At 40.7% G+C, this 11,931-nt stretch overlaps 1 pseudogene; it reads left to right on the top strand.

Moving 5' to 3' along the window:
* Nucleotides 1-6,445: 6,445 nt before the first annotated feature.
* On the top strand, nucleotides 6,446-7,250 carry LOC130679646 (olfactory receptor 11H6-like; annotated as a pseudogene).
* The last annotated feature ends 4,681 nt before the right edge of the window (nucleotides 7,251-11,931 follow it).

The following is an 11,931-nucleotide window of genomic DNA, read 5'->3' as shown; positions in this document are numbered from 1 at the left end:
CATAGATCCTGCAATATATGGAGACAAATGACAATAATTCAAGAGCACAAACTCTGTGGGATGCGGCCAAGGGCATGCTGAGAGGAAAGTATATTGCAACACAGGCCCACCTCAGGAAAGAAGGACAATCCCATATGAGCAGTCTAAACTCACAATTAATGAAACCAGAAAAAGAAGAACAAATGAGGCCCAAAGTCAGTACAAGGAGTGACACAATAAAGATTGGAGCAGAAATAAATAAAATTGAGAAGACTAAAACAATAGAAAGAATCAATGAAAGCAAGAGCTAGTTCTTCGAGAAGATAAACAAAATAGATAAACCCCTAGCCAAACTTAACAAGGAAGGAAAGAGAGTCTGTCCACATAAACAGAATCAGAAATGAGAAAGGAAAAGAATCCCTATGGACACCAGAGAAATGCAGAGAATTATTAGAGAATACCATGAAAAATTATGTGGTAACAAACTGGATAACCTAGAAGAAATGGACAACTTTCTAGAAAAACACAACCTTCCAACGCTGACCAAAGAGGAAACAGAAAATCTGAACAGACCAATTGCCAGCAACGAAATTGAACTGGTAATCAGAAAAACTACCCAAGAACAAAACTCCTGGACCAGATGGCTTCACCATTGAATTTAATCAAACATTTAGGGAAGACCTAATACTCATCCCCCTTAAAGTTTCCCACAGAACAGAAGAGGTGGGAATACTTCCAAAATCATTGTATGAGGCCAGCCCCCATCACTCTAATACCAAAACCAGGCAAAGACACCACAGAAAAAGGAAAATTACAGACCAATATCCCTGATGGACATAGACGCAAAATCACTCAACAAAATATTAGCAAACCAAATTCAAAAATACATCAAAAAGATCATCCATCATGATCAAGTAGGATTTCTTCCGGGGAGGCTAGGATGGTACATTGGAAAATCCATCAACATCCTCAACCACATCAACAAAAAGTAGGACAAAAACCAACACCATTCACGATAAAAAACTCTCAACAAAATGGGTATGGAAGGCAAGTACCTCGACATAATAAAGGCCATATATGACAAACCCACAGCCAACATTATACATAACAGCGAGAAGCTGAAAGCTTTCCCCTTAAGACCAGGAACAAGACAAGGATGCCCAGTGTCCCCACTTCTATTTAACATAGTACTGGAGGTCGTAGCCACGGCCATCAGGCAACACAAAGAAATAAAAGGCATCCAGATCGGCAAGGAAGTAGTTTAACTGTCCCTGTTTGCAAATGCCACGACATTGTAAATAAAAAAACCCTCAGGAATCCACTCCAAAACTACTAGATCTAATATCTGAATTCAGCAAAGTTGCAGGACGCAAAAGTAATACGCAGATTTCTGTGGCATTCCTATACGCTAACAATGAACTAGCAGAGAGAGAAATCAGGAAAACCAATTCCATTCACAATTGCATCAAAAAGAATAAAACACCTAGGAATAAACCTAACCAAGGAACCGAAAGACCTATCCTCTGAAAACTACAAGACGCTCATGAGAGAAATTAAAGAAGATATCAATAAATGGAGACACATCCATGCTCATGGATAGGAAGAATTAATATTGCCAAAATGGCCATCCTGCCTAAAGCAGTCTATAGATTCAATGCAATTCCTATCAAAATCCCAACAGCATCCTTCAACCAACTAGAGAAAATAGGCCTAAAATTCATATGGAACCACAAAAGACCCCGACTAGCCAAAGCAATCGTGAGAAGGAAGAATAAAGCAGGGGGGATTACGCTCCCCCACTTCAAGCTCTAGTACAAAGCCACAGTAATCAAGACAATTCGGTACTGGCACAAGAACAGTCCCATAGACCAGTATGGGAGAATATATTTGTAAGTGACATATCTGACAAGGGGTTAACATCCAAAACATATAAAGAACTTACATGCCTCAACACCCAAAAAGGCAAATAACCCAGAGAACAAATGGCAGAGGCTATGAAGAGACAGTTCTCCAAAGAGAAATTCCGATGGCCAACAAGCACATGAAAAGATGCTCCACATCACTAATCATCAGGGAAATGCAAATTAAAACCACAATGAGATATCACCTCACACCAGTAAGGATGGCCAGCATCGAAAAGACTGAGAACAACAAATGCTGGCGAGGATGCAGAGAAAGGGGAACCCCTCCCCCCCTACACTGCTGGTGGGAATGTAACGTAGTTCAAGACGTTGTGGCAAGCAATACGGAGGTTCCTCAAAACACTAAAAATAGAAATACCATTTGACTCTGGAATCCCACTCCTTGTAATTTACCCAAAGAATACAACTTCTCAGATTCAGAAAGACATATGCACCCTTTTGTTTATTACATCACTTTTTACAATGGCCAAGATACGGAAGCAACCTAAGTGTCCATCTGTAGATGAACGGATAAGGAAGATGTGGTACACATACACAATGCAATACTATCCAGCCATAAGAAAGAAACAAATCCTATCATTTGCAACAACATGGATGGGGCTGGAGGACATTATGCTCAGTGAAATAAGCCAGGCAGAGAAAGACAAGTGCCAAATGATTTCCCTCTTTTGTGGAGTATAACAATGAAGCAAAACTGAAGGAACAAAATGGCAGCAGACTCAGAGACTCCAAGAATGAACTAGAGGTTACCAAAGGGGAGGGGTGTGGGAGGGCAGGTGGGGAGGGAGGGAGAAGGGGATGGAAGTGTATTACGTTTAGTACACATGGTGTGAGGGATCACGGGGAGAACAGTGTAGCACAGACAAGGACATAGTGTATCCTTGGCATCTTGCTGCACTGATGGACAGTGACTGCACTGGGGCATGGGTGGGGACTTGATAATAGGGGAAAATGTAGTACCCACATTGTTTTTTCACGTGAAACCATCATAAGAGTGTATATCAATCATACCTTAATAAAAAAATGTTTTTAAAAAGCTGCCTGTTAGGCTCTCTTTAAAACCCTATTTAAAATGGTAACTCCTCTTCATTTCCAATCTACCCCTCTCACAACACTTCGTTTTCCTCAAATGAAAAATATTAAAATGACTTATTCACTGATTGACTTTTTTTTCTGTTGCTGCCCACACACAGTCTTCAGTTGAAATGTGCTATGCAAGCAGGAATTTGTTTCTATTTCGTTTACCCTGCTATACCCCCAGTGCGGGTGAAGCCCTCAATAAACATTTGTTGAGTAACCCTGTACCAGTCTTAACACTTAAATGTCATGTTTAAAGAGCTATCATAAAATTACAACTGAAATGTCTCTAAAATGACAAATCTGAAAATATGGGTGAGGAAAGAACTCTTTCTCTTTCTTCAAAAATAGAGACAGGGAGTTTTAATGATACGTCTTGCTAGTGCAGCTATGACGACAAGCTTCTTACCATTTACTTTAATGCCCAGGAACCTTCGGCAATGACTGGTTAGTGGAGGCATGAGAAAAGATAAGGACCTAGTTCTGTGCATGCACCATTCCTCAGGGAATAGCAGACATTGGGATTTGAGTACAAAGGAATGAAATTCAAAAACAATCTCATCTGCTGAAGAAATAGTTATATCAGGGGAGAGGGTCCCAAATGTCAAAAGGCCATGATGCAAGGAAATAATATAAACAGTTATGTGCATCTAGGATTTTTATTTTGACTACAAATATGAGCTTTGAAGGCAGCAAGAAACATCTCTCAAAATTCACTCTTTGCAACTCACGGCAGGTGGCATTACCGGATCACCCAATTTTTCACAAGTCCCTCGCATGCTTTTTGCTCCGGGGTAATATTTTCTCCCCACCCCCACCCCCCACCCGCCCTCTGACCTTTCTTCTCCACATGTATCCACATAACTGAAACTCTGCATGCTCTATTGCAAATGCTTAGTTTACCACATAAGTGGATTTACTGGCAAATGCTTTCTTCTTGTTCTGAAAATGTAAGTATCAGAATAAAATTCAGAGACAAGGTTTCAAAATATTAGTCTTTCTCTTATATCCTCAAATCTTGGAAATATTAATGAGTATTATGCACAAGAGGCCTGGAGAGAGTGTATGAAAATGTTTAACTGATAAATTACGGGGGACAGATTTATTATCAGTATCCTGGTGAATTTTGTTGCTTGTTCAATAGACCAAAAAAATGACAAAATTTCTGATTCCACTCTAATATCATATCTCTCCCACCCACATAGTGCAATCTGTTTCACTAATTTAATATGACTTGGTTTCATGGCAAATGACCTGTCCTTAAAGGACAAACCGTTCAGCGTCTGTGTGCTTCCTGTTTCTTGCATTTGCGGGATCTTTGCATTGTGACTTTTAAAGTGTGTGGACCCAAGCGATACTGTTCGGAAAACCCAGATGTGTGGGTATTAATACTGATCTGATTTACCATGGGGTCCCAAGGTCAGTGAAAATGACTAAGATAGCTTGGAGTAGGGCACCAACATATCAGGACACAGGCCAGAGCATGACAGACAAAAATGAAGTGAGTTTTAAAAACTCAGTCAAATTCAGTTATGAAGATAACCACTAAGACCTGTGTGGCAACTAAACGAGCTTTTTCATCAACAAAAGAAACAGCAGAATAGTTTGTGGGCATCCTATAAGTATGTTATTTTTGAAATGTACTCATATCAGCAGCCTCTCACATTAATAGTAATATCATGCTTTTTTTTTTTTTCTCTTTGCCTCTGTGTATTCTGTGTGCTACTTGTGCTGAAGTACAATTTAAATGCTCGTAAGTGAAACGCACTCTGTTTTTCATTCCTAATGAATTTCCAAGATTCACTAACTCTACAATTTGCTGTCTCCAGAAAAGATGACATTTATTATTGCCCACATACTGTACAACAATCTCAGCTGAGAAAGTTACACAACTATTCAGAATAAAAATACTAAGTAATCCTTTTTTGAAAAGTATTCACTATACAATCATAACAAATCAAGAGAGGAATTTTTTGTCTTACAGGCCGAACAAAACACACACACACACACACACACACACACAGACACACACACACACACACACGCAAACGCAAACACGAACCAAAAAAAGTCCCCTCATATAATTTGAGAAATCTGGGACCTGCCCTAATTGCCACCTGAGATGATGTGATTGTTATGGGAAACAGACTGAACTACCAGACTCCATTCAGAAAAGGTGCAGTCCACATAGCCTCATGGGCAATGAGATTATAAACAGCAGTCTTTCCACTTAATGCCAAATGTGGTGACGGCCATGAGTAGGTTTCTAAGGAGACAAGACATAGAAAAAGTTAAGCTTTGATTCAGTAACAACAAACTGGAGAAAGTTCAGGAGCAGGAGGGAGGGAAGCAAGACATTCCATGTCAACAGAAAATGCCTTGAATGGCCACAAATGTACCAGAGGCAAGTATAAAAACAAAAACACTTCAAACACAGAAAGGAGCAATCGAAGCGATTTAGAACACCACACACACAAATCTGAACATGCAAGTGAACTTTACCACCACACTTTTGGAAAAATTGGCCAAGTCTCATCCCATCAACAGTCCAGCCACTCAGAGCAGTGGCTCTCCCTAAGGTCGGGTGCCCCAAATGGCATATCTAGTTCTCACATTCACAAGAGAGGGCATTAAAATTTTCAACCAGGGAAATTTGAATGCCAAAGTGCAGGGCTCTTCCCCATGCTCTGGAGCTGAAGCCACCAGCTGGAGAGAGAGAGAAAGCATTTCCTACACACCAAACTTGTGTGGTCATGTCATACACATCTGTGCCGGAACGAGAGAGGCCCTTCGAGCCATCGCTTTGCAATACCATAAACAAGCACAGAGAGAGGAATATTTGCCCTGCCCCGTCACTGTTCCTCAGTGAGACACCACCTTTTCCAATGTGAGACTTGAGTAGTGCTTCATTTGGCGTTACTATCACTATTACTGATTATGATAAATTAGTTTTACAGAATGCTTTAGAAGAGATTTCATATACACTGATTTGCTTGTACAATACTCTGTACATGGTACGTAGATGAGGTTAACAAATAGAGGTTAAGTGACATATTCAAAGTTACAACTTCTGCACTCCTTATGTGTAAATCCTGTTCCTGACGTAACTGAGAGATTATAATTGAGAGATTACAACAAACCCTGTTTTTTATTTTATTTTTTGCATCTAATTAGAATGAAATCATACTCTTGGGGTATAGGTTGTGAGGATCAGCTTTGTTGTTTTAACAGAAACCTCATTCTGTATTTCTTTATGCAAAAACAAGGTAAGGACATTTGGTGGAAGAGCCAGCAAACCCCACTAGAGTGCAATAGCCGATGTCATCGCCGCGCCCTCCGAACTCATGAACGTGTCCGGCAGAGAAACCACCCACGCCGTCAGCCACTTTATCCTCATGGGCTTTCCCTCCAGGCCCGAAGCGCAGCTCCTCTACTTCGGGCACTTCTCTGCGGCCTACACCCTGACCCTGATGGGGGAACGCGGCCGTTGCCTGCGCTGTGCGGTGGGACCGACGCCTTCACAGCCCGATCGATGTACATCCTCTTGGGGAATTTCTCTCTCCTGGAACTATGTTATGTCACCACCACCACCGTCCCCAACATGTTGGCCAGCTACCCGTCCACAAGCAAGTCCATCTCCTTTGTGAGCTGTCTTGTGCAGTTCTCCTTCTTCTCTTCCGGGTGCGAAGAGGGCTTCTTCCTTTGCATCATGGCCTTTGACAGGCACCTTGCCGTGTGCCGCCCTCCGCGTTACCCGCGCATCATGACCAGACAGCTGTGCACGGGCCTCGTCGTCCTTGGATGGTCGTGTGGGTTCACCCTCCTACCTACCGCCAGTTGTCCTCATTTCTCAGCTGCCCTACCGTGGCCCAAACACCATCAGCCATTTCGTGTGTGATCCTGTCCCACTGATGGTGCTGTCGTGTTCTGATGACACCACCACACAGTTCATTTACTCGACCTTCAATTCTGTTTTCATGATCGGCCCCCTTCTCTTTATCCTTTGCTCCTACGCTCTGGTGACTCTGGCTGTGCTACGGATGCCCTCAGCAGCGGGCAAACGCAAGGCTTTCTCCACTTGTGCTTCTCATCTGGCTGTGGTGATCCTGTTTCTTTGGCTCTGTTACGGTGATGTGCGTTAGTCCCGGATCGGGACACCCAGTGGACATGGAAAAAATCGTTACTTTGTTTTATTCTGTGAAAACACCTCTGTGCATTCCGCTAATATATAGGCTCAGGAACAAGGAGATGAAGGCTGCTCTGAGGAAGATCCTGAGGACTGCCCAAGGTATTCATAAAATACAAAGAGCCAAATTCTTCTCTCAAACGCAACTGATCTCAAGACATGAGTGATATATTTGTCGACAAATTCATTAACTTTTATTAAGAAACTACTATAATGAGGGCCCATTATCATCCTAAGCAAGATGCAGTAATGTTATTTAAGAATGTTTTAACTAACAAGTGAATGCAACTGTGTTGAAGTTAGTATCAAGTAAATGAAATGATATGTATGTAAGTCAATCAGTCTCTATATGTAATTCAATTTCTAAAGAGAAGGTAGAAGCATGCTGTGCATTGCTGAGTTGAATTAACTAATATACATGTAGTAGAGATCATAGATTGCTTTGGGGATTAACACTCCAAACCAGTAGTTCTCCACTAACACGCACTGATTGATAAAGAAGTCTCGAATTTGAAGGAAGTCGCCGTGCCAGAGTGTAGCATGTGACTTGACTTTAAGGAAACAGAATAATAGCCGTGGCTGGACGGTAGTGATTGTTTAGGGTGTACAAGACAAGAATTAGGAATTTAAAGGTATTACTAACTTAGAATATAGCAAATAAAAGAGCTAAACATAAGAACCGGGGCACTACTCAGGGCATAACCCACTTTCGGGTAAATCCCATTTGAGTAACAGCTTCCGGTACTACTTGTAGTTTAGTGTTAGTACTGTGTGACTGTTTTTAAACTGCCATAAGCATCCTTAATACTAATACGACTTCTACTGCGTTTCTGTTGCCATTTTTTTTTTTTTCAAACATGGCTCTTCAACACATACTTTAAAAGAATCATAGTATGAAATGCAATTTTTACCAAATTGTAATTTGTAGTCTTCAAGAAGTCAATTCCTCTACAAAGTGAGGTGCCGCATCAATTGGGTTTTGTTTCATGAACAATCTGGGTTGAGAATACTTTCTGAAGATTAAAAGGCAGGATTTTTGAGTTCGGGGAAAGAAGTGGTTATCTTTCTTCTACTTCACAAAAGAAACAAAGAGCTGGACAATTGCCTGAAAGGTACGTCATATTGGAAGAAAATATGAACAATTTAGGACTTCGTGCACATGAACTACAACAGTAGATTTACAGTGCCGATGGCTTTAACACCGATTTTCATTCACGAAGGTTAAGGAATGTTTGTGACAATTCCATTCGTCTTTCATAATCACAGAAGAAAAAGGAAAAAGAAGAGATTCTTAATAAAACAGTGTGTTGATTGTGATAAAGGTGGAAGTGCCCGTTATTTGTTATTGCCTTTATTCTTGACCAACGTTTTCTCACCGATCTTAAATTCCACCTCATATTGTTTCTTTTTTGTATCATCAATATACGATTACATGAGCAGCATTGTGGTTACTAGATTCCTCCCATTATCAAGTCCCCACCACATACGCCATTACAGTCACTCTCCATCAGCATAGTAAGATGCTACAGAGCAGAGTCACTACTTGTATTCTCTGTGCCATGCGGTCTTCCCCTCCCCACCCCCACATTACCTGTGCTAATCACAACGCCCTTTATTCCCTTCTCCCATACTTCCCACCCACCACCACACCCAGTCCTTTTCTCTTTGACAACTGTTAGTCCATTCTTGGGTTCTGTGAGTTTGCTATTTTGTTCTTTCAGTTTTCCCTTTGTTCTTATGCTCCACAGATGAGTGAAAAATCATTTGGCACTTCTCTTTCTCTGCTTGGCTTATTTTATTTCACTGAGCATAAATAATAGCCTCCCGCTCCATTCATGTTGTTGCAAATGTGTAGGATTCGTTCTCTTCTTACGGCTGAAGAATATTCCATTGTGTATATAGACCACTTCTTCTTTATCCATACACCTACTGATGGACACTTAGGTGGCTTCCATTTCTTGGCTACTGTAAATAGTGCTGCGATAAACATAGGGGTGCATATGTCTTTTTGAAACTGGGCTCCTGCGTTCTTAGGGTAAATTCCTAGGAGTGGAATTCCTGGGTCAAATGGTATTTTTTTTTTTTTTATTTCTGGTCTTTTGAGGAATCTCCACACCGCTTTCCGCAATGGTTGAACTACTTTACATTCCCACCAGCAGTGTAGGAGGGTTCCCCTTTCTCTGCATCCTAACCAACACTTGTTGTTCCCATTCTTTTCCATGTTGGCCGTACTAACTGGTGTGAGGTGGTATCTCACTGTGGTTTTAATTTGCATTCCCTGATGATCAGTGATGTGGAGCATCTTTTCATGTGCCTGTTGGCCATCTGAATTCCTTCTTTGGAGAAGTGCCTGTTCGGATCCTCCACCCATTTTTTAATAGGGTTATTTGCTTTTCGGGTGTTGAGGGATGTGAGTTGTTGATGTATTTTGGATGTTAACCCCTTGTTGGATATGTCATTTACAAATATATTCTCCCATGCTGATGGACACCTTTTTGTTCCGCTGATGGCGTCCCCTGCTGTAAAGGAGATTTTAGCATGATGTAGTCGCCTTTGTTCCTTTTTTAGTTTGCTTCCCTTGCCCGAGGACACGCGTCCAGGAAAAAGTTGCTCATGTTTATATTCAAGAGATTTTTGCCTATGTTTTCTTCTAAGAGCTTTATGGTTTCATGACTTACATTCAGGTCCTTGATCCATTTTGAGTTTACTTTCCTGTATGAGGTTAGACAGTAATCCAGTTTCATTCTCTTACATGTAGCTGTACAGTTTTGCCCCACACCAGCTGTTGGAGAGGCTGTCAATTCCCCATTGTATATGCATGGCTCCTTTATCATATAATAATTAACCATATATGTTTGGGTGAACATCTGGACTCTCTATTGTGTTCCACTGGTCTGTGCCAGTACCAAAGTGTCTTGATTACGGTGGCTTTGTAGTAGAGCTTGAAGTTGGGAAGTGAGATCCCCCTGCTTTATTCTTCCTTCTCAGGATTGCTTTGGCTATTCGGGGGTCTTTGGTGGTTCCACGTGAATTTTAGACATATTTGTTCCAGTTTGTTGAAGAATGCTGTTGGTACTTTGGTAGGGATACTGCATTGAATCTGTAGATTTCTTTAGGCAGGATGGCCATTTTGACAATATTAATTCTTCCTAGCCAAGAGCATGGAATGAATTTCCATTTGTTAGTGTCCTCTTTAATTTCCCTTAAGAGTGTCTTGTAGATTTCCAGGTATAGGTCTTTCACTTCCTTCGTTAGGTTTCCAGGTATAGGTCTTTCACTTCCTTCGTTAGGTTTCCAGGTATAGGTCTTTCACTTCCTTCGTTAGGTTTACTCCTAGGTATTTTATTCTTTTTGATGCAATTGTAAATGGAATTGTTTTCCTGATTTCTCTTTCTGCTCATTCATCATTAGTGTACACGAATGCAACAGATTTCTGTGTATTAATGTTGTATCCCACAGCTTTGCTGAGTTCACATACTAGATCTAGTAGTTTTGGAGTGGATTCTTTAGGGTTTTTTTATATACAGTATCATGTCATCTGCAAACAGGGACAGTTTAACTTCTTCCTTACCAATATGAATGCCTTTTGTTCCTTTGTGTCGTCTGATTGCCGTGGCTAGGACCTCAAGAACTAGGTCGTATAAAAGTGGGGAGAGTGGGCATCCTTTTCTTGTTCCTGGTCTTAAGGGGAAAGCTTTCAGCTTCTCGCTTTTATGCATAATGTTGGCTGTGGGTTTGTCATATATGGCCTTTATTATGTTGAGGGACTTGCCCTCTATACCCATTTTGCTGAGAGTTTTCCTCATGAACGGATGTCGAATTTTGTCGAATGCTCTTTCAGCATCTATGGAGATGACCGTGTGGTTTTTGCCCTTCTTTTCATTGATGTGGTAGTCGATGTTGATGAATTTTCAAATGTAGCACCATCCTTGCATGCCTGGGAGGAATCCCACTTGATCGTGGTGGATGATACTTCTGATCGATCTTTGAATTCGGTTTGCTAATATTTTCTTGAATATTTTTGCATCTATGTTCATCATGAATATTGGTCGATAATTTTCTTTTATTTATTTTTTCCGTGTGTTTGCATGGTTTGGATATTAGAGTGATGTTGGCCACATAGAATGAGTTTGGGAGTATTTCCACCTCTTCTACTTTTAGAAAGACTTTAAGGAGGATGGGTATTAGGTCTTCACTAAATGTTTGATAAAATTCAGCAGTGAAACCTTCTGGTCCAGGGATTTGGTTCTTGGGTAGTTTTCTGATTACCGATTCAACTTCATTACTGGTAATTGGTCTGTTTAGATTTTCTGTTTCTTACTAGGTCAGTCTAGGAAGTCGTATTTTTCTAGAAAGTTGCCCATTTCCTCTAGGTTTTCCAGTTTGCTAGAATATAATTAATTTTTCATAGTATTCTCTCATAATACTTGTATTTCTGTGGTGTCCGTAGTGACTTTCCTTCTCTCATTTCTGATTCTGTGTATGTGTGTCGACTCTCTTTTTCTCTTGATAAGTCTGGCTTGGGGTTTATCTATTTTGCTTATTTTCTCATAGAACCAGCTCCTGCTTTCATTCATTCTTCCTATTGTTTGATTCTTCTCGATTTTATTTATTTCCGCTCTAACCCTTATCATGCCCATCCTTCTACTGACTTTGGGCCTCATTTGTTCCTCTTTTCCTAGTTTCATTAATTGTGAGTTTAGATTGTTCATTTGGGCTTGTTCTTCTTTTCTGAGATAGGCCTGTATTGCAATATGCTTCCCTCTT

This window comes from Manis pentadactyla, chromosome 11 (genome assembly GCF_030020395.1).
Source record: "Manis pentadactyla isolate mManPen7 chromosome 11, mManPen7.hap1, whole genome shotgun sequence".
NCBI classification, from domain to species: domain Eukaryota; kingdom Metazoa; phylum Chordata; class Mammalia; order Pholidota; family Manidae; genus Manis; species Manis pentadactyla.
The sequence above is the reverse complement of the archived record's forward strand: the minus strand, read 5'-3'. Positions and strand labels throughout refer to the sequence as shown.